Consider the following 23,521-nt stretch of genomic DNA (forward strand, 5'->3'; position numbering starts at 1 on the left):
GCCTCTTATATTTAATTCCGATGCAATTTCTGTGTTTCATCGTCAATGGGAAGGTCCAAGGGATACAGTAAACCCGCAGAAGTGCATCGGAATGTAAAACTGGTGACACGGGAAACGCTCAAAACATAGACAGTAGGAAGACTCAGTCTTTCTGTAATTAAGTCGGCATTGTGTCTCTTATATTTAACTCCGATGCTATTTCTGTGTTTCATCGTCACTGTGATGGTCCAAGGGATACAGTAAACCTGCAGAGGTGCATCGGTATGTAAAATTGGTGACACAGGATACGCTCAAAACATAGACAGTAGGAAGACTCAGTCTTCCTGTTCTTATGTCGGCATTGTGTCTCCTATATTTAATTCCGATGCAATTTCTGTGTTTCATCGTCAATAGGAAGGTCCAAGGGATACAGTAAACCTCCACAGGTGCATCAGAATGTAAAACTGGTGACACAGGAGACGCTCAAAACATAGACAGTAGGAAGACTCAGTCTTCCTGTACTTAAGTCGGCATTGTGTCTCTTATATTTGATTCCGATGCAATTTCTGTGTTTCATCGTCAATGGGAAGGTCCAAGGGATACAGTAAACCTGCAGAGGTGCATCAGAATGTAAAACTGGTGACACAGGAAACGCTCAAAACATAGACAGTAGGAAGACTCAGTCTTCCTGTACATAAGTCGGCATTGTGTCTCTTATATTTATTTCCGATGATATTTCTGTGTTTCATCGTGAATGGGAAGATCCGTAGGATATAGTAAACAAGCAGAGGTGCATCGGAAAGTAAAACTGATGACGCAGGAAACGCTCAAAGCATTGACAGTAGGAAGACTTAGTCTTCCTGTACTTAAGTCGGCATTGTGTCTCTTATATTTAATTCCGATGCAATTTCTGTTTTCCATCGTCAATGGGAAGGTCCAAGGGATACAGTAAACCTGCAGAGGTGCATCGGAATGTAAAACTGATGACACAGGAAACGCTCAAAACATAGACAGTAGGAAGACTCAGTCTTCCTGTACTGAAGTCTGCATTGTGTCTCTTATATTTAATTCCGATGGAATTTCTGTGTTTCATCGTCAATGGGAAGTTCTAAAGGATACAGTAAACCTGCACAGGTGCATCGGAATGTAAGACTGATGACACAGGAAACGCTCAAAACATAGACAGTAGGGAGACTTAGTCTTCCTGTACTTAAGTCAGCAATGTGTCTCTTATTTTTAATTCCGATGCAATTTCTGTGTTTCATCGTCAATGGGAAGGTCCAAGGGATACAGTAAACCTGCAGAGGCGCAATGGAATTTAAACCTAGTGACACAGGAAACGCTCAAAACATAGACCGTAAGAAGACTCAGTATTCATGTACTTAAGTCGGCGCTGTGTCTCTTATATTTAATTCCGATGGAATTTCTGTGTTTCATCGTCAATGGGAAGGTCCAAGGGATACAGTAAACCTGCAGAGGTGCATCAGAATGCAAAATTGGTGACACAGGAAACGCTCAAAACATAGACAGTAGGAAGAATAAGTCTTCCTGTACTTAAGTCGGCATTGTGTATCTTATATTTAAATCCGATGCAATTTCTGTTTTTCATCGTCAGTGGGAAGGTCCAAGGGATACAGTAAACCTGCAGAGGTGCATCGGAATGTAAAACTGGTAACACAGGAAACGCTCAAAACGTAGACAATAGGAAGACTCAGTCTTCCTGTACTTTAGTCGGCATTGTGTCTCTCATATTTATTTCCGATTAAATTTCTGTGTTTCATCGTGAATGGGAAGGTCCAAGGGATATAGTAAACATGCAGAGGTGCATCGGAAAGTAAAACTGATGTCACAGGAAACGCTCAAAACATAGACAGTAGGGAGACTTAGTCATCGTGTACTTAAGTCGGCATTGTGTATCTTATATTTAAATCCGATGCAATTTCTGTTTTTCATCGTCAATGGGAAGGTCCAAGGGATACAGTAAACCTGCAGAGGTGCATCCGAATGTAAAACTGGTGACTCAGGAAACGCTCAAATCATAGACAGTAGGAAGACTCAGTCTTCCTGTACTTAAGACGGCATTGTGACTCTTATATTTAATTCCGATGCGATTTCTGTGTTTCATCGACAATGGGAAGGTACAAGGGATATAGTAAACCTGCAGAGGTGAATCGGAATGTAAAACTGGTGAACAGGAAACGCTCAAAACATAGACAGTAGGAAGACTCAGTCTTCCTGTACTTAAGTCGTCATTGTGTCTCTTTTATTAAATTCCGATGCAATTTCTGTGTTTCATCGTGAATCGGAAAGTCCAAGGGATACACCAGACTTGCAGAGGTGCAACAGAATGTAAAACTGGTGACACAGGAAACGCTCAAAAAATAGACATTAGGAAGCCTCAGTCTTCCTGTACTTAAGTCGGCATTGTGTCTCTTATATTTAATTCGATGCGATTTCTGTGTTTCATCGACAATGGGAAGGTCCAAGGATACAGTAAATCGGCAAGGGGTGCATCGGAATATAAAACTGGTGACACAGGAAATGCTCAAAACATCGACCGTAAGAAGACTCAGTTTTCTTGTACTTAAGTCGGCGTTGTGGCTCTTATATTTAATTCCTATGGAATATCTGTGTTTCATCGTCAATGGGAAGGTCCAAGGGATACAGTAAACCTGCAGAGGTGCATCGGAATGTAAAACTGGTGACACAGGAAACGCTCTAAACATAGACAGTAGGAAGACTCAGTCTTTCTGTACTTAAGTCGGCATTGTGTCTCTTATATTTATTTCCGATTAAATTTCTGTGTTTCATCGTGAATGGGAAGGTCCAAGGGATACAGTAAACCTGCAGAGGTCCATCGGAATCTAATACTGATGACACAGGAAACGCTCAAAACATAGACAATAGGAAGACTCAGTCTTCCTGTACTTAAGTCGGCATTGTGTCTCTTATATTTAATTTCGATACAATTTGTGTGTTTCATCGCCAATGGGATGGTCCAGGGGATACTGTAAACCTGCAGATGTGCATCGGAATGTAAAACTGGTGACACAGGAAACGCTCAAAACACAGACTGTAAGAAGACTCTTTTCTTGTACTTAGGTCGGCATTGTGTCTCTTATATTTGATTCCGATGCAATTTCTGTGTTGCATCGTCAATGGGAAGGACCAAGGGATACAGTAAACCTGCAGAGGTGCATCAGAATGTAAAACTGGTGACACAGGAAACGCTCAAAACATAGACAGTGGGAAGAATCAGTCTTCCTGTACTTAAGTCGGCATTGTGTATCTTATATTTAAATCCGATGCAATTTCTGTTTTTCATCGTCAATGGGAAGGTCCAAGGGATACAGTAAACCTGCAGAGGTGCATCGGAATGTAAAACTGGTGACTCAGGAAACGCTCAAATCGTAGACAGTTGGAAGACTCAGTCTTCCTGTACTTAAGACGGCATTGTGACTCTTATATTTAATTCCGATGCGATTTCTGTGTTTCATCGACAATGGGAAGGTCCAAGGGATATAGTGAACCTGCAGAGGTGAATCGGAATGTAAAACTGGTGACACAGGAAACGCTCAAAACATAGACAGTAGGAAGACTCAGTCTTCCTGTACTTAAGTCGGCATTGTGTCTCATATATTTAATTTCGATACAATTTGTGTGTTTCATCGCCAATGGGATGGTCCAGGGGATACAGTATACCTGCAGATGTGCAACGGAATGTAAAACTGGTGACACAGGAAACGCTCATATTATAGACAGTAGGAAGACTCAGTCTTCCTGTACATAAGTCGGCATTGTGTCTCTTATATTTAATTCCGATGCAATTTCTCTGTTTCATCGTCAATGGGAAGGTCCAAGGGATACAGTAAACCTGCAGAGGTCCATCGAATGTAAAACTGATGACACAGGAAACGCTCAAAACATAGACAGTGGGAATACTCAGTCTTCCTGTACTTAAGTCGGCATTGTGTCTCATATATTTAATTTCGATACAATTTGTGTGTTTCATCGCCAATGGGATGGTCCAGGGGATACAGTATACCTGCAGATGTGCAACGGAATGTAAAACTGGTGACACAGGAAACGCTCAAATCATAGACAGTAGGAAGACTCAGTCTTCCTGTACTTAAGACGGCATTGTGACTCTTATATTTAATTCCGATGCGATTTCTGTGTTCCATCGTCAATGGGAAGGTCCAAGGGATACAGTAAACCTGCAGAGGTGCATCAGAATGTAAAACTGGTGACACAGGAAACGCTCAACACATAGACAGTAGGAAGAATCAGTCTTCCTGTACTTAAGTCGGCATTGTGTATCTTATATTTAAATCCGATGCAATTTCTGTTTTTCATCGTCAATGGGAAGGTCCAAGGGATACAGTAAACCTGCAGAGGTGCATCGGAATGTAAAACTGGTGACTCAGGAAACGCTCAAATCATAGACAGTAGGAAGACTCAGTCTTCCTGTACTTAAGACGGCATTGTGACTCTTATATTTAATTCCGATGCGATTTCTGTGTTTCATCGACAATGGGAAGGTCCAAGGGATATAGTGAACCTGCAGAGGTGAATCGGAATGTAAAACTGGTGACACAGGAAACGCTCAAAACATAGACAGTAGGAAGACTCAGTCTTCCTGTACTTAAGTCGGCATTGTGTCTCTTATATTTAATTCCGATGCAATTTCTGTTTTCCATCGCCAATGGGAAGGTCCAAGGGATACAGTAAACCTGTAGAGGAGCATCGGAATGTAAAACTGGTGACACAGGAAACGCTCATATTATAGACAGTGAGGAAGACTCAGTCTTCCTGTACTTAAGTCGGCATTGTGTCTCTTATATTTAATTCCGATGCAATTTCTCTGTTTCATCGTCAATGGGAAGGTCCAAGGGATACAGTAAACCTGCAAAGGTGCATCGGAATGTAAAACTGGTGACATAGGAAACGCTCAAATAATAGACAGTCTTCCTGTACTTAAGTCGGCATTGTGTCTCTTATATTTATGTCCGATGAAATTTCTGTGTTTCATCGTGAATGGGAAGATCCAAGGGATATAGTAAACAAGCAGAGGTGCATCGGAAAGTAAAACGGATGATACAGGAAACGCACAAAGCATAGACAGTAGGAAGACTTAGTCTTCCTGTACTTAAGACGGCATTGTGACTCTTATATTTAATTCCGATGCAATTTCTCTGTTTCATCGTCAATGGGAAGGTCCAAGGGATACAGTAAACCTGCAAAGGTGCATCGGAATGTAAAACTGGTGACATAGGAAACGCTCAAATAATAGACAGTCTTCCTGTACTTAAGTCGGCATTGTGTCTCTTATATTTAATTCCGATGCAATTTCTGTTTTCAATCGTCAATGGGAAGGTCCAAGGGATACAGTAAACCTGCATAGGTGCATCGGAATGTAAAACTGATGACACAGGAAAGGCTCAAAACATAGACACTAGGAAGACTCAGTCTTCCTGTACTTAAGTCGGCATTGTGTCTCTTATATTTATTTCCGAAGAAATTTCTGTGTTTCATCGTGAATGGGAAGATCCAAGGGATATAGTAAACAAGCAGAGGTGCATCGGAAAGTAAAACTGATGATACAGGAAACGCTCAAAGCATAGACAGTAGGAAGACTTAGTCTTCCTCTACTTAAGTCGGCATTGTGTCTCTTATATTTAATTCCGATGCAATTTCTGTGTTTCATCGTCAATGGGAAGGTCCAATGGATACAGTAAACCTGCAGAGGTCCATCTAATGTAAAACTGATGACACAGGAAACGCTCAAAACATAGACAGTAGGAAGACTCAGTCTTCATGTACTTAAGTCGGCATTGTGTCTCTTATATTTAATTTCGATACAATTTGTGTGTTTCATCGCCAATGGGATGGTCCAGGGGATACAGTATACCTGCAGATGTGCAACGGAATGTAAAACTGGTGACACAGGAAACGCTCAAAACATAGACAGTAGGAAGACTCAGTCTTCCTGTACTTAAGTCGTCATTGTGTCACTTATATTTAATTCCGATGCAATTTCTGTTTGCATCGCCAATGGGAAGGTCCAAGGGATACAGTAAACCTGCAGAGAAGCATCGGAATGTAAAACTGGTGACACAGGAAACGCTCAACACATTGACCGTAAGAAGACTGTTTTCTGGTACTTAAGTCGGCATTGTGTCTCTTATATTTAATTCCGATGCAATTTCTGTGTTTCATCGTCACTGTGAAGGTCCAAGGGATACAGTAAACCTGTAGAGGTGCATCGTAATGTAAAACTGATGACACATTAAACGCTCATATTATAGACAGTAGGAAGACTCAGTCTTCCTGTACTTAAGTCGGCATTGTGTCTCTTATATTTAATTCCGATGCAATTTCTCTGTTTCATCGTCAATGGGAAGGTCCAAGGGATACAGTAAACCTGCAGAGTTGCATCAGAATGTAAAACTGGTGACATTGGAAACGTTCAAAACATAGACAGTAGGAAGACTCAGTTTTCCTGTACTTAAGTCGGCATTGTGTCTCTTATATTTAATTCCGATGCAATTTCTGTGTTTCATCGTCAATGGGAAGGTACAAGCGATACAGTAAACCTGAAGAGGTGTATCGGAATGTAAAACTAGTGAGACAGGAAACGCTCAAAACATATACAGTAGGAAGACTCAGTCTTCCTGTACTTAAGTCGGCATTGTGTCACTTATATTTAATTCGATGCGATTTCTGTGTTTCATCGACAATGGGAAGGTCCAAGGGATACAGGAAATCGGCAGGGGTGCATCGGAATGTAAAACTGATGACACAGGAAACGCTCAAAACATCGACCGTAAGAAGACTCAGTTTTCTTGTACTTAAGTCGGCGTTGTGCCTCTTATATTTAATTCCGATGCAATTTCTGTGTTTCATCGTCAATGGGAAGGTCCAAGGGATACAGTAAACCCGCAGAAGTGCATCGGAATGTAAAACTGGTGACACGGGAAACGCTCAAAACATAGACAGTAGGAAGACTCAGTCTTTCTGTAATTAAGTCGGCATTGTGTCTCTTATATTTAACTCCGATGCTATTTCTGTGTTTCATCGTCACTGTGATGGTCCAAGGGATACAGTAAACCTGCAGAGGTGCATCGGTATGTAAAATTGGTGACACAGGATACGCTCAAAACATAGACAGTAGGAAGACTCAGTCTTCCTGTTCTTATGTCGGCATTGTGTCTCCTATATTTAATTCCGATGCAATTTCTGTGTTTCATCGTCAATAGGAAGGTCCAAGGGATACAGTAAACCTCCACAGGTGCATCAGAATGTAAAACTGGTGACACAGGAGACGCTCAAAACATAGACAGTAGGATGACTCAGTCTTCCTGTACTTAGGTCGGCATTGTGTCTCTTATATTTGATTCCGATGCAATTTCTGTGTTTCATTGTCAATGGGAAGGTCCAAGGGATACAGTAAACCTGCAGAGGTGCATCAGAATGTAAAACTGGTGACACAGGAAACGCTCAAAACATAGACAGTAGGAAGACTTAGTCTTCCTGTACATAAGTCGGCATTGTGTCTCTTATATTTATTTCCGATGATATTTCTGTGTTTCATCGTGAATGGGAAGATCCGTAGGATATAGTAAACAAGCAGAGGTGCATCGGAAAGTAAAACTGATGACGCAGGAAACGCTCAAAGCATTGACAGTAGGAAGACTTAGTCTTCCTGTACTTAAGTCGGCATTGTGTCTCTTATATTTAATTCCGATGCAATTTCTGTTTTCCATCGTCAATGGGAAGGTCCAAGGGATACAGTAAACCTGCAGAGGTGCATCGGAATGTAAAACTGATGACACAGGAAACGCTCAAAAAATAGACAGTAGGAAGACTCAGTCTTCCTGTACTTAAGTCGGCATTGTGTCTCTTATATTTAATTCCGATGCAATTTCTGTGTTTCATCGTCAATGGGAAGGTCCAAGCGATACAATAAACCTGCAGAGGTGCATCGGAATCTAAAACTAGTGACACAGGAAACGCTCAAAACATAGACAGTAGGAAGACTCAGTCTTCCTGTACTTAAGTCGGCATTGAGTCTCTTATATTTAATTCCGATGCAATTTCTGTGTTTCATCGTCAATGGGAAGGTCCAAGGGATACAGTAAACCTGCAGAGGTGAATCGGAATGTAAAAGTGGTGACACAGGAAACGCTCAAAACATAGACAGTAGGAAGACTCAGTCTTCCTGTACATAAGTCGGCATTGTGTCTCTTATATTTATTTCCGATGATATTTCTGTGTTTCATCGTGAATGGGAAGATCCGTAGGATATAGTAAACAAGCAGAGGTGCATCAGAAAGTAAAACTGATGACGCAGGAAACGCTCAAAGCATTGACAGTAGGAAGACTTAGTCTTCCTGTACTTATGTCGGCATTGTGTCTCTTATATTTAATTCCGATGCAATTTCTGTTTTCCATCGTCAATGGGAAGGTCCAAGGGATACAGTAAACCTGCAGAGGTGCATCGGAATGTAAAACTGATGACACAGGAAACGCTCAAAACATAGACAGTAGGAAGACTCAGTCTTCCTGTACTGAAGTCTGCATTGTGTCTCTTATATTTAATTCCGATGGAATTTCTGTGTTTCATCGTCAATGGGAAGTTCTAAAGGATACAGTAAACCTGCACAGGTGCATCGGAATGTAAGACTGATGACACAGGAAACGCTCAAAACATAGACAGTAGGGAGACTTAGTCTTCCTGTACTTAAGTCAGCAATGTGTCTCTTATTTTTAATTCCGATGCAATTTCTGTGTTTCATCGTCAATGGGAAGGTCCAAGGGATACAGTAAACCTGCAGAGGCGCAATGGAATTTAAACCTAGTGACACAGGAAACGCTCAAAACATAGACCGTAAGAAGACTCAGTATTCATGTACTTAAGTCGGCGCTGTGTCTCTTATATATATTTCCGATGCAATTTCTGGTTTTCATCGTCAATGGGAAGGTCCAAGGGATACAGTAAACCTGCAGAGGTGGATCGGAATGTGAAACTGATGACACAGGAAACGCTCAAAGCATAGACAGTAGGAAGACTAAGTCTTCCTGTACTTAAGTCGGCATTGTGTCCCTCACATTTAATTCCGATGCAATTTCTGTGTTTCATCGTCAATGGGAAGGTCCAAGGGATACAGTAAACCTGCAGAGGTGCATCCGAATGTAAAACTGGTGACACAGGAATCGCTCAAAACATAGACAGTAGGATGTCTCAGTCTTCCTGTACTTAAGTCGGCATTGTGTCACTTATATTTAATTCCGATGCGATTTCTGTGTTTCATCGACAATGGGAAGGTGCAAGGGATACAGTAAACCGGCAGAGGTGCATCGGAATGTAAAACTGGTGACACAGGAAACGCTCAAAATATAGACCGTAAAAAGACTCAGTTTTCTTGTACTTAAGTCGGCGTTGTGTCTCTTATATTTAATTCCGATGTTATTTGTGTGTTTCATCGCCAATGGGATGGTCCAGGGGATACAGTAAACCTGCAGATGTGCATCGGAATGTAAAACTGGTGACACGGGAAACGCTCATATTATAGACAGTAGGAAGACTCAGTCTTCCTGTACTTAAGTCGGCATTGTGTATCTTATATTTAAATCCGATGCAATTTCTGTTTTTCATCGTCAATGGGAAAGTCCAAGGGATACAGTAAACCTGCAGAGGTGCATAGGAATGTAAAACTAGTGACACAGGAAACGCTCAAAACATAGACAATAGGAAGACTCAGTCTTCCTGTACTTAAGTCGGCATTGTGTCTCTTATATTTATTTCCGATTTAATTTCTGTGTTTCATCGTGAATGGGAAGGTCCAAAGGATATAGTAAACATGCAGAGGGGCATCGGAAAGTAAAACTGATGACACAGGAACCGCTCAAAACATAGACAGTAGGGAGACTTAGTCATCCTGTAATTAAGTCGGCATTGTGTATCTTATATTTAAATCCGATGCAATTTCTGTTTTTCATCGTCAATGGGAAGGTCCAAGGGATACAGTAAACCTGCAGAGGTGCATCCGAATGTAAAACTGGTGACTCAGGAAAAGCTCAAATCATATACAGTAGGAAGACTCAGTCTTCCTGTACTTAAGACGGCATTGTGACTCTTATATTTCATTCCGATGCGATTTCTGTGTTTCATCGACAATGGGAAGGTCCAAGGGATATAGTAAACCTGCAGAGGTGAATCGGAATGTAAAACTGGTGAACAGGAAACGTTCAAAACATATACAGTAGGAAGACTCAGTCTTCCTGTACTTAAGTCGTCATTGTGTCTCATTTATTAAATTCCGATGCAATTTCTGTGTTTCATCGTCAATCGGAAGGTCCAAGGGATACAGTAAACTTGCAGAGGTGCAACAGAATGTAAAACTGGTGACACAGGAAACGCTCAAAAAATAGACAGTAGGAAGCCTCAGTCTTCCTGTACTTAAGTCGGCATTGTGTCTCTTATATTTAATTCCGATGCAATTTCTGTGTTTCATCGACAATGGGAAGGTCCAATGGATACAGTAAACCTGCAGAGGTGAATCGGAATGTAAAATTGGTGATACAGGAAACGCTCAAAACATAGACAGTAGGAATACTCAGTCTTCCTGTACTTAAGTCGGCATTGTGTCTCTTATATTTAATTCGATGCGATTTCTGTGTTTCATCGACAATGGGAAGGTCCAAGGGATACAGTAAATCGGCAAGGGGTGCATCGGAATATAAAACTGGTGACACAGGAAACGCTCAAAACATCGACCGTTAGAAGACTCAGTTTTCTTGTACATAAGTCGGCATTGTGTCTCTTATATTTATTTCCGATGAAATTTCTGTGTTTCATCGTGAATGGGAAGATCCGAGGGATATAGTAAACAAGCAGAGGTGCATCGGAAAGTAAAACTGATGACACAGGAAACGCTCAAAGCATAGACTGTAGGAAGACTTAGTCTTCCTGTACTTAAGTCAGAAATGTGTCTCTTATTTTTAATTCCGATGCAATTTCTGTGTTTCATCGTCAATGGGAAGGTCCAAGGGATACAGTAAACCTGCAGAGGCGTAATGGAATTTAAACCTGGTGACACAGGAAACGCTCAAAACATACACCGTAAGAAGACTCAGTTTTCATGGACTTAAGTCGGCGTTGTGTCTCTTATATATAATTCCGATGCAATTTCTGATTTTCATCTTCAATGGGAAGGTCCAAGGGATACAGTAAACCTGCAGAGGTGCATCGGAATGTGAAACTGATGACACAGGAAACGCTCAAAACATAGACAGTAGGAAGACTCAGTCTTCCTGTACTTAAGTCGGCATTGTGTCTCTTATATTTAATTCCGATGCAATTTCTGTGTTTCATCGTGAATGGGAAGGTCCAAGGGATACAGTAAACCTGCAGAGGTACATCCGAATGTAAAACTGGTGACACAGGAAACGCTCAAATCATAGACAGTAGGATGTCTCAGTCTTCCTGTACTTAAGTCGGCATTGTGTCTCTTATATTTAATTCCGATGCGATATCTGTGTTTCATCGACAATGGGAAGGTGCAAGGGATACAGTAACCCGGCAGAGGTGCATCGGAATGTAAAACTGGTGACACAGGAAACGCTCAAAACATAGACCGTAAGAAGACTCAGTTTTCTTGTACTTAAGTCGGCGTTGTGTCTCTTATATTTAATTCCGATGCAATTTCTGTGTTTCATCATCAATGGGAAGTTCCAATGGATACAGTAAACCTGCAGAGGTCTTTCGGAATGTAAAACTGGTGACACAGGAAACGCTCAAAGACATAGACAGTAGGAAGACTCAGTCTTCCTGTACTTAAGTCGCCATTGTGTCTCTTATATTTAATTTCGATGCAATTTGTGTGTTTCATCGCCAATGGGATGATCCAGGGGATACAGTAAACCTGCAGATGTGCATCGGAATGTAAAACTGGTGACACGGGAAACGCTCAAAACATTGACTGCAAGAAGACTCTTTTCTTGTACTTAAGTCGGCATTGTGTCTCTTATATTTAATTCCGATGCAATTTCTGTGTCTCATCGTCAATGGGAAGGCCCAAGGGATACAGTAAACCTGCAGAGGTGCATCAGAATGCAAAACTGGTGACACAGGAAACGCTCAAAACATAGACAGTAGGAAGAATCAGTCTTCCTGTACTTAAGTCGGCATTGTGTATCTTTTATTTAAATCCGATGCAATTTCTGTTTTTCATCGTCAATGGGAAGGTCCAAGGGATACAGTAAACCTGCAGAGGTGCATCGGAATGTAAAACTAGTGACACAGGAAACGCTCAAAACATAGACAGTAGGAAGACTCAGTCTTCCTGTTCTTATGTCGACATTGTGTCTCTTATATTTAATTCCAATGCAATTTCTGTGTTTCATCGTCAATGGGAAGGTCAAAGGGATACAGTAAACCTGCAGAGGTGCATCGGAATGTAAAACTAGTGACACAGGAAACGCTTAAAACATAGACAATAGGAAGACTCAGTCTTCCTGTACTTAAGTCGGCATTGTGTCTCTTATATTTATTTCCAATTAAATTTCTGTGTTTCATCGTGAATGGGAAGGTCCAAGGGATATAGTAAACATGCAGAGGTGCATCGGAAAGTAAAACTGATGACACAGGAAACGCTCAAAACATAGACAGTAGGGAGACTTAGTCATCCTGTACTTAAGCCGGCATTGTGTATCTTATATTTAAATCCGATGCAATTTCTGTGTTTCATCGTCCATCGGAAGGTCCAAGGGATACAGTAAACTTGCAGAGGTGCAACAGAATGTAAAACTGGTGACACAGGAAACGCTCAAAAAATAGACAGTAGGAAGGCTCAGTCTTCCTGTACTTAAGTCGGCATTGTGTCTCTTATATTTAATTCCGATGCGATTTCTGTGTTTCATCGACAATGGGAAGGTCCAATGGATACAGTAAACCTGCAGAGATGAATCGGAATGTAAAACTGGTGACACAGGAAACGCTCAAAACATAGACAGTAGGAATACTCAGTCTTCCTGTACTTAAGTCGGCATTGTGTCTCTTATATTTAATTCGATGCGATTTCTGTGTTTCATCGACAATGGGAAGGTCCAAGGGATACAGTAAATCGGCAAGGGGTGCATCGGAATTTAAAACTGGTGACACAGGAAACTCTCAAAACATCGACCGTAAGAAGACTCAGTTATCTTGTACTTAAGTCGGCGTTGTGTCTCTTATATTTAATTCCGATGCAATATCTGTGTTTCATCGTCAATGGGAAGGTCCAAGGGATACAGTAAGCCTGCAGAGGTGCATCGGAATGTAAAACTGGTGACACAGGAAACGCTCAAACATAGACAGTAGGAAGACTCAGTCTTCCTGTACTTAAGTCGGCATTGTGTCTCTTATATTTATTTCCGATTAAATTTCAGTGTTTCATCGTGAATGGGAAGGTCCAAGGGATATAGTAAACATGCAGAGGTGCATCGGAAAGTAAAACTGATGACACAGGAAACGCTCAAACATAGACAGTAGGAAGACGTAGTCTTCCTGTACTTAAGTCGGGATTGTGTCTCTTATATTTAATTCCGATGCAATTTCTGTGTTTCATCGTCAATGGGAACGTCCAAAAGATACAGTAAACATGCAGAGGTGAATCGGAATGTAAAACTGGTGACACAGGAAACGCTCAAAACATAGACAGTAGGAAGACTCAATCTTCCGGTACTTAAGTCAGCATTGTGTCTCTTATATTTAATTTCGATGCAATTTGTGTGTTTCATCGCCAATGGGAAGGTTCAAGGGATACAGTAAACATGCAGAGGTGCATCGGAATGTAAAACTGGTGACACAGGATACGCTCAAAACATTGACCGTAAGAAGACTGTTTTCTGGTACTTAAGTCGACATTGTGTCTCTTATATTTAATTCCGATGCAATTTCTGTGTTTCATCGTCACTGTGAAGGTCCAAGTGATACAGTAAACCTGCAGAGGTGCATCAGAATGTAAAACTGGTGACACAGGAAACGCTCAAAACATAGACAGTAGAAAGACTCAGTCTTCCTGTACTTAAGTCGGCATTGTGTCTCTTATATTTAATTGCGATGCAATTTCTGTGTTTCATCGTCAATGGGAAGGTCCAAGGGATACAGTAAACCTGCAGAGGTGCATCAGAATGTAAAACTGGTGACACAGGAAACGCTCAAAACATAGACAGTAGAAAGACTCAGTCTTCCTGTACTTAAGTCGGCATTGTGTCTCTTATATTTAATTGCGATGCAATTTCTGTGTTCAAACGTCAATGGGAAGGTCCAAGGGATACAGTAAACCTGAAGAGGTGCATCGGAATGTAAAACTAGTGAGACAGGAAACGCTCAAAACATAGACAGTAGGAAACCTCAGTCTTCCTGTACTTAAGTCGGCATTGTGTCTCTTATATTTAATTCCGATGCGATTTCTGTGTTTCATCGACAACGGGAAGGTGCAAGGGATACAGTAAACCTGCAGAGGTGCATCGGAATGTAAACATAGTGACACAGGAAACGCTCAAAACATAGACAGTAGGAAGACTCAGTCTTCCTGTTCTTATGTCGGCATTGTGTCTCTTACATTTAATTCCGATGCAATTTCAGTGTTTCATCGTCAATGGGAAGGTCCCATGGATACAGTAAACCTGCAGAGGTCCATTGGAATGAAAAACTGGTGACACAGGAAACGCTCAAAACATTGACAGTAATAAGACTTTTTTCTTGTACTTAAGACGGCATTGTGTCTCTTATATTTAATTCCGATGCAATTTCTGTGTTTCATCGTCAATGGGAAGGTCCAAGGGATACAGTAAACCTGCAGAGGTGCATCAGAATGTAAAACTGGTGACACAGGAAACGCTCAAAACATAGACAGTAGGAAGACTCAGTCTTCCCGTACTTAAGTCGGCATTGTGTACCTTATATTTAAATCCGATGCAATTTCTGTTTTTCATCGTCAATGGGAAGGTCCAAGGGATACAGTAAACCTGCAGAGGTGCATCGGAATGTAAACATAGTGACACAGGAAACGCTCAAAACATAGACAGTAGGAAGACTCAGTCTTCCTGTTCTTATGTCGGCATTGTGTCTCTTATATTTAATTCCGATGCAATTTCTGTGTTTCATCGTCAATGGGAAGGTCAAAGGGATACAGTAAACCTGCAGAGGTGCATCGGAATGTAAAACTGGTGACACAGGAAACGCTCAAAACATAGACAAAAGGAAGTCTCAGTCTTCCTGTACTTAAGTCGGCATTGTGTCTCTTATATTTATTTCCGATTAAATTTCTGTGTTCATCGTTAATGGGAAGGTCCAAGGGATATAGTAAACATGCAGAGGTGCATCGGAAAGTAAAACTGATGACACAGGAAACGCTCAAAACATAGACAGTTGGGAGACTTAGTCTTCCTGTACTTAAGTCGGCATTGTGTATCTTATATTTAAATCCGATGCAATTTCTGTTTTTCATCGTCAATGGGAAGGTCCAAGGGATACAGTAAACCTGCAGAGGTGCATCAGAATGTAAAACTGGTGAGTCAGGAATCGCTCAAATCATAGACAGTAGGAAGACTCAGTCTTCCTGTACTTAAGACGGTATTGTGACTCTTATATTTAATTCCGATGCGATTTCTGTGTTTCATCGCCACTGTGAAGGTCCAAGGGATACAGTAAACCTGTAGAGGTGCATCGGAATGTAAAACTGGTGACACAGGAAACGCTCAAATTACAGACAGTGGGAAGACTCAGTCTTCCCGTACTTAAGTCGGCATTGTGTCTCTTACATTTAATTCCGATGCAATTTCTCTGTGTCATCGTCTGTGGGAAGGTCCAAGGGATACAGTAAACCTGCAGAGTTGCATCAGAATGTAAAACTGGTGACACAGGAAGCGCTCAAAACATAGACAGTAGGAAGACGCAGTCTTCCTGTACTTAAGTCGGCATTGTGTCTCTTATATTTAATTCCGATGCAATGTCTGTGTTTCATCGTCAATGGGAAGGTCCAAGGGATACAGTAAGCCTGAAGAGGTGCATCGGAATGTAAAACTAGTGAGACAGGAAACGCTCAAAACATAGACAGTAGGAAGCCTCAGTCTTCCTGTACTTAAGTCGGCATTGTGTCTCTTATATTTTATTCCGATGCGATTTCTGTGTTTCATCGTGAATGGGAAGGTCCAAGGGATACAGTAAACCTGTAGAGGTGCATCGGAAAGTAAAACTGATGACACAGGAAACGCTCAAACATAGACAGTAGGAAGACGTAGTCTTCCTGTACTTAAGTCAGGATTGTGTCTCCTATATTTAATTCCGATGCAAATTCTGTGTTTCATCGTCAATGGGAACGTCCAAAAGATACAGTAAACATGCAGATGTGAATCGGAATGTAAAACTGGTGACACAGGAAACGCTCCAAACATAGACAGTAGGAAGAATCAATCTTCCGGTACTTAAGTCGGCATTGTGTCTCTTATATTTAATTTCGATGCAATTTGTGTGTTTCATCGCCAATGGGAAGGTCCAAGGGATACAGTAAACATGCAGAGGTGCATCGGAATGTAAAACTGGTGACACAGGAAACGCTCAAAACATAGACAGTAGAAAGACTCAGTCTTCCTGTACTTAAGTCGGCATTGTGTCTCTTATATTTAATTGCGATGCAATTTCTGTGTTCAAACGTCAATGGGAAGGTCCAAGGGATACAGTAAACCTGGTGCATCGGAATGTAAAACTAGTGAGACAGGAAACGCTCAAAACATAGACAGTAGGAAACCTCAATCTTCCTGTACTTACGTCAGCATTGTGTCTCTTATATTTAATTTCGATGCAATTTGTGTGTTTCGACGCCAATGGGATGGTTCAGGGGATACAGTAAACCTGCAGATGTGCATCGGAATGTAAAACTGGTGACACAGGAAAAGCTCAAAACATTGACAGTAATAAGACTTTTTTCTTGTACTTAAGACGGCATTGTGTCTCTTATATTTAATTCCGATGCAATTTCTGTGTTTCATCGTCAATGGGAAGGTCCAAGGGATACAGTAAACCTGCAGAGGTGCATCAGAATGTAAAACTGGTGACACAGGAAACGCTCAAAACATAGACAGTAGGAAGACTCAGTCTTCCTGTACTTAAGTCGGCATTGTGTATCTTATATTTATATCCGATGCAACTTCTGTTTTTCATCGTCAACGTGAAGGTCCAAGGGATACAGTAAACCTGCAGAGGTGCATCGGAATGTAAACATAGTGACACAGGAAACGCTCAAATCATAGACAGTAGGAAGACCCAGTTTTCCTGTTCCTATGTCGGCATTGTGTCTCTTTTATTTAATTCCGATGCAATTTCTGTGTTTCATCGTCAATGGGAAGGTCAAAGGGATACAGTAAATCTGCAGAGATGCATCGGAATGTAAAACTGGTGACACAGGAAACGCTCAAAACATAGACAATAGGAAGTCTCAGTCTTCCTGTACTTAAGTCGGCATTGTGTCTCTTATATTTAATTCCGATGCGATTTCTGTGTTTCATCGACAATGGGAAGGTCCAATGGATACAGTAAACCTGCAGAGGTGAATCGGAATGTCAAACTGGTGACACCGGAAACGCTCAAAACATAGACAGTAGGAAGACTCAGTCCTCCTGTACTTAAGTCGGCATTGTGTCTCTTATATTTAATTCGATGCGAGTTCTGTGTTTCATCGACAATGGGAAGGTCCAAGGGATACAGTAAATCAGCAGGGGTGCATCGGAATGTAAAACTGGTGACACAGGAAACGCTCAAAACATCGACCGTAAGAAGACTCAATTTTCTTGTACTTAAGTCGGCGTTGTGTCTCTTATATTTAATTCCGATGCAATTTCTGTGTTTCATCGTCAATGGGAAGGTCCAAGGGATACAGTAAACCTGCAGAGGTGCATCGGAATGTAAAACTGGTGACACAGGAAACGCTCAAAACATAGACAGTAGGAAGACTCAGTCTTCCTGTACATAAGTCGGCATTGTGTCTCTTATATTTATTTCCGATTAAATTTCTGTGTTTCATCGTGAATGGGAAGGTCCAAAGGATATAGTAAACATGCAGAGGTGCATCGGAATGTAAAACTGGTGACACAGGAAACGCTCAAAACATAGACAATAGGAAGTCTCAGTCTTCCTGTACTTAAGTCGGCATTGTGTCTCTTATATTTAATTCCGATGCAATTTCTGTGTTTCATCGTCAATGGAACGTCCAAATGCTACAGTAAACCTGTAGAGGTGCGTCAGAATGTAAAACTGGTGACACAGGAAACGCTCAATTTATAGACAGTAGGAAGACTAAGTCTTCCTGTACTTAAGTCGGCATTGTGTCTCTTATATTTAATTCCGAAGCAATTTCTGTGTTTCATCGTCACTGTGAAGGTCCAAGGGATACAGTAAACCTGTAGAGGTGCATCGGAATGTAAAACTGGTGACACAGGAAACGCTCAAATTATAGACAGTAGGAAGACTCAGTCTTCCTGTACTTAAGTCGGCATTGTGTCTCTTATATTTAATTCTGATGCAATTTCTGTGTTTCATCGTCAATGTGAAGGTCCAAGGGATACAGTAAACCTGCAGAGTTGCATCAGAATGTAAAACTGGTGACACAGGAAACGCTCAAAACATAGACAGTAGGAAGACTCAGTCTTCCTGTACTTAAGTCGGCATTGTGTCTCTTATATTTATTTCCGATAAAATATCTGTGTTTCATCGTGAATGGGAAGGTCCAAGGGATATAGTAAACCTGCAGAGGTGCATCGGAAAGTAAAACTGATGACACAGGAAACGCTCAAACATAGACAGTAGGAAGACGTAGTCTTCCTGTACTTAAGTCGGGATTGTGTCTCCTATATTTAATTCCGATGCAAATTCTGTGTTTCATCGTCAATGGGAACGTCCAAAAGATACAGTAAACATGCAGATGTGAATCGGAATGTAAAACTGGTGACACAGGAAACGCTCCAAACATAGACAGTAGGAAGAATCAATCTTCCGGTACTTAAGTCGGCATTGTGTCTCTTATATTTAATTTCGATGCAATTTGTGTGTTTCATCGCCAATGGGAAGGTCCAAGGGATACAGTAAACATGCAGAGGTGCATCGGAATGTAAAACTGGTGACACAGGAAACGCTCAAAACATAGACAGTAGAAAGACTCAGTCTTCCTGTACTTAAGTCGGCATTGTGTCTCTTATATTTAATTGCGATGCAATTTCTGTGTTCAAACGTCAATGGGAAGGTCCAAGGGATACAGTAAACCAGGTGCATCGGAATGTAAAACTAGTGAGACAGGAAACGCTCAAAACATAGACAGTAGGAAACCTCAGTCTTCCTGTACTTAAGTCAGCATTGTGTCTCTTATATTTAATTTCGATGCAATTTGTGTGTTTCGACGCCAATGGGATGGTTCAGGGGATACAGTAAACCTGCAGATGTGCATCGGAATGTAAAACTGGTGACACAGGAAAAGCTCAAAACATTGACAGTAATAAGACTTTTTTCTTGTACTTAAGACGGCATTGTGTCTCTTATATTTAATTCCGATGCAATTTCTGTGTTTCATCGTCAATGGGAAGGTCCAAGGGATACAGTAAACCTGCAGAGGTGCATCAGAATGTAAAACTGGTGACACAGGAAACGCTCAAAACATAGACAGTAGGAAGACTCAGTCTTCCTGTACTTAAGTCGGCATTGTGTATCTTATATTTATATCCGATGCAACCTCTGTTTTTCATCGTCAATGGGAAGGTCCAAGGGATACAGTAAACCTGCAGAGGTGCATCGGAATGTAAACATAGTGACACAGGAAACGCTCAAAACATAGACAGTAGGAAGACCAAGTCTTCCTGTTCTTATGTCGGCATTGTGTCTCTTATATTTAATTCCGATGCAATTTCTGTGTTTCATCGTCAATGGGAAGGTCAAAGGGATACAGTAAACCTGCAGAGATGCATCGGAATGTAAAACTGGTGACACAGGAAACGCTCAAAACATAGACAATAGGAAGTCTCAGTCTTCCTGTACTTAAGTCGGCATTGTGACTCTTATATTTAATTCCGATGTGATTTCTGTGTTTCATCGACAATGGGAAGGTCCAATGGATACAGTAAACCTGCAGAGGTGAATCGGAATGTAAAACTGGTGACACCGGAAACGCTCAAAACATAGACAATAGGAAGACTCAGTCCTCCTGTACTTAAGTCGGCATTGTGTCTCTTATATTTAATTCGATGCGAGTTCTGTGTTTCATCGACAATGGGAAGGTCCAAGGGATACAGTAAATCAGCAGGGGTGCATCGGAATGTAAAACTGGTGACACAGGAAACGGACAAAACATCGACCGTAAGAAGACTCAATTTTCTTGTACTTAAGTCGGCGTTGTGTCTCTTATATTTAATTCCGATGCAATTTCTGTGTTTCATCGTCAATGGGAAGGTCCAAGGGATACAGTAAACCTGCAGAGGTGCATCGGAATGTAAAACTGGTGACACAGGAAACGCTCAAAACATAGACAGTAGGAAGACTCAGTCTTCCTGTACATAAGTCGGCATTGTGTCTCTTATATTTATTTCCGATTAAATTTCTGTGTTTCATCGTGAATGGGAAGGTCCAAAGGATATAGTAAACATGCAGAGGTGCATCGGAAAGTAAAACTGATGACACAGGAAACGCTCAAAACATAGACAGTAGGAAGACTTAGTCTTCCTGTACTTAAGTCGGCATTGTGTCTCTTATATTTAATTCTGATGCAGTTTCTGTGTTTCAGCGTCAGTGGGAAGGTGCAAGGGATACAGTGAACCTGCAGAGGTGCATCAGCATGTAAACTGTTGACACAGGAAACGCTCAAAACATAGACCGTAAGAAGACTCAGTCTTCCTGTACTTAAGTCGGCGTTGTGTCTCTTATATTTAATTCCGATGCAACTTCTGTGTTTCATCGTCAATGGAACGTCCAAAAGCTACAGTAAACCTGTAGAGGCGCGTCAGAATGTAAAACTGGTGACACAGGAAACGCTCAAAACATAGACAGTAGGAAGACTCAGTCTTCCTGTACTTAAGTCGGCATTGTGTCTCTTATATTTATTTCCGATAAAATATCTGTGTTTCATCGTGAATGGGAAGGTCCAAGGGATATAGTAAACCTGCAGAGGTGCATCGGAAAGTAAAACTGATGACACAGGAAACGCTCAAAACATAGAGAGTAGGAAGACTTAGTCTTCCTGTACTTTAGTTGGCATTGTGTCTCTTATATTTAATTCCGATGCAATTTCTGTGTTTCATCGTCACTGTGAAGGTCCAAGGGATACAGTAAACCTGTAGAGGTGCGTCAGAATGTAAAACTGGTGACACAGGAAACGCTCAAATTATAGACAGTAGGAAGACTCAGTCTTCCTGTACTTAAGTCGGCATTGTGTCTCTTATATTTAATTCCGATGCAATTTCTGTGTTTCATCGTCAATGTGAAGGTCCAAGGGATACAGTAAACCTGCAGAGTTGCATCAGAATGTAAAACTGGTGACACAGGAAACGCTCAAAACATAGACAGTAGGAAGACTCAGTCTTCCTGTACTTAAGTCGGCATTGTGTCTCTTATATTTATTTCCGGTAAAATATCTGTGTTTCATCGTGAATGGGAAGGTCGAAGGGATATAGTAAACCTGCAGAGGTGCATCGGAAAGTAAAACTGATGACACAGGAAACGCTCAAAACACAGAGAGTAGGAAGACTTAGTCTTCCTGTACTTCAGTCGGCATTGTGTCTCTTATATTTAATTCCGATGCAATTTCTGTGTTTCATCGTCACTGTGATGGTCCAAGGGATACAGTAAACCTGCAGAGGTGCATCGGTATGTATAACTGGTGACACAGGATACGCTCAAAACATAGACAGTATTAAGACTCAGTCTTCCTGTTCTTATGTCGGCACTGTGTCTCTTATATTTAATTCCGATGCAATTTCTGTATTTCATCGTCAATGGGAAGGTCCAAGGGATACAGTAAACCTGCAGAGGTGCATCAGAATGTAAAACTGGTGACACAGGAAACGCTCAAAACATAGACAGTAGGAAGACTCAGTCTTCCTGTACTTCAGTCGGCATTGTGTCTCCTATATTTAATTCCGGTGCGATTTCTGTGTTTCATCGACAATGGGAAGGCCAAGGGATACAGTAAACCGGCAGAGGTGCATCGTAATGTAAAACTAATGACACAGGAAACGCTCAAAACATAGACCGTAAGAAGACTCAGTTTTCTTGTGCTTAAGTCGGCGTTGTGTCTCTTATTTTTAATTCCGATGCAATTTCTGTGTTTCATCGTCAATGGGAAGGTCCAAGGGGTACAGTAAACCTGCAGAGGCGCAACGGAGTGTAAAACTAGTGACACAGGAAACGCTCAAAACATAGACAGTAGGAAGACTCAGTCTTCCTGTACTTAAGTCGGCATTAAGTCTCTTATATTTAATTCCGATGCAATTTCTGTGTTTCATCTTCAATGGGAAGGTCCAAGGGATACAGTAAACCTGCAGAGGTGCATCGGAATGTAAAACTGGTGACACAGGAAACGCTCAAATAATAGACAGTAGGAAGACTCAGTCTTCCTGTACTTAAGTCGGCATTGTGTCTCTTATATTTATTTCCGTTGAAATTTCTGTGTTTCATCGTGAATGTAAAGATCCAAGGGATATAGTAAACAACAGAGGTGCATCGGATATTAAAACTGATGACGCAGGAAACGCTCAAAGCATAGACAGTAGGAAGACTTAGTCTTCCTGTACTTAAGTCGGCATTGTGTCTCTTATATTTAATTCCGATGCAATTTCTGTTTTCCATCTATAATGGGAAGGTCCAAGGGATACAGTAAACCGGCAGAGGTGCATCGGAATGTAAAACTGATGACACAGGAAACGCTCAAAACATAGACAGTAGGGAGACTTAGTCTTCCTGTACTTATGTCTGCATTGTGTCTCTTATATTTAATTCGATGTATTTTCTGTGTTTCACCGTCAATGGGAAGTTCTAAGGGATAAAGTAAACCTGCACAGGTGCATCGGAATGTAAAACTGATGACACAGGGAACGCTCAATACATAGACAGTAGGGAGACTTAGTCTTCCTGTACTTAAGTCGGTTTGTGTCTCTTATATTTAATTCCGATGCTATTACTGTGTTTCATCGACAATGTGAAGGTGCAATGGAAACAGTAAACCTGCAGAGGTCAATCGGAATGTGAAACTGGTGACACAGGAAACGCTCAAAACATAGACAGTAGGAAGACTCAGTCTTCCTGTACTTAAGTCGCCATTGTGTCTCTTATATTTAATTTCGATGCAACTTGTGTCTTTCATCGCCAATGGGATGGTCCAGGGGATACAGTAAACCTGCAGATGTGCATCGGAATGTAAAACTGGTGACACAGGAAACGCTCAAAACATTGACTGTAAGAAGACTCTTTTCTTGTACTTATGTCGGCATTGTGTCTCTTATATTTAATTCCGATGGAATT

The sequence above is a fragment of the Schistocerca nitens genome, chromosome 1, assembly GCF_023898315.1.
Source record: "Schistocerca nitens isolate TAMUIC-IGC-003100 chromosome 1, iqSchNite1.1, whole genome shotgun sequence".
Classification (NCBI taxonomy): Eukaryota; Metazoa; Arthropoda; class Insecta; order Orthoptera; family Acrididae; genus Schistocerca; species Schistocerca nitens.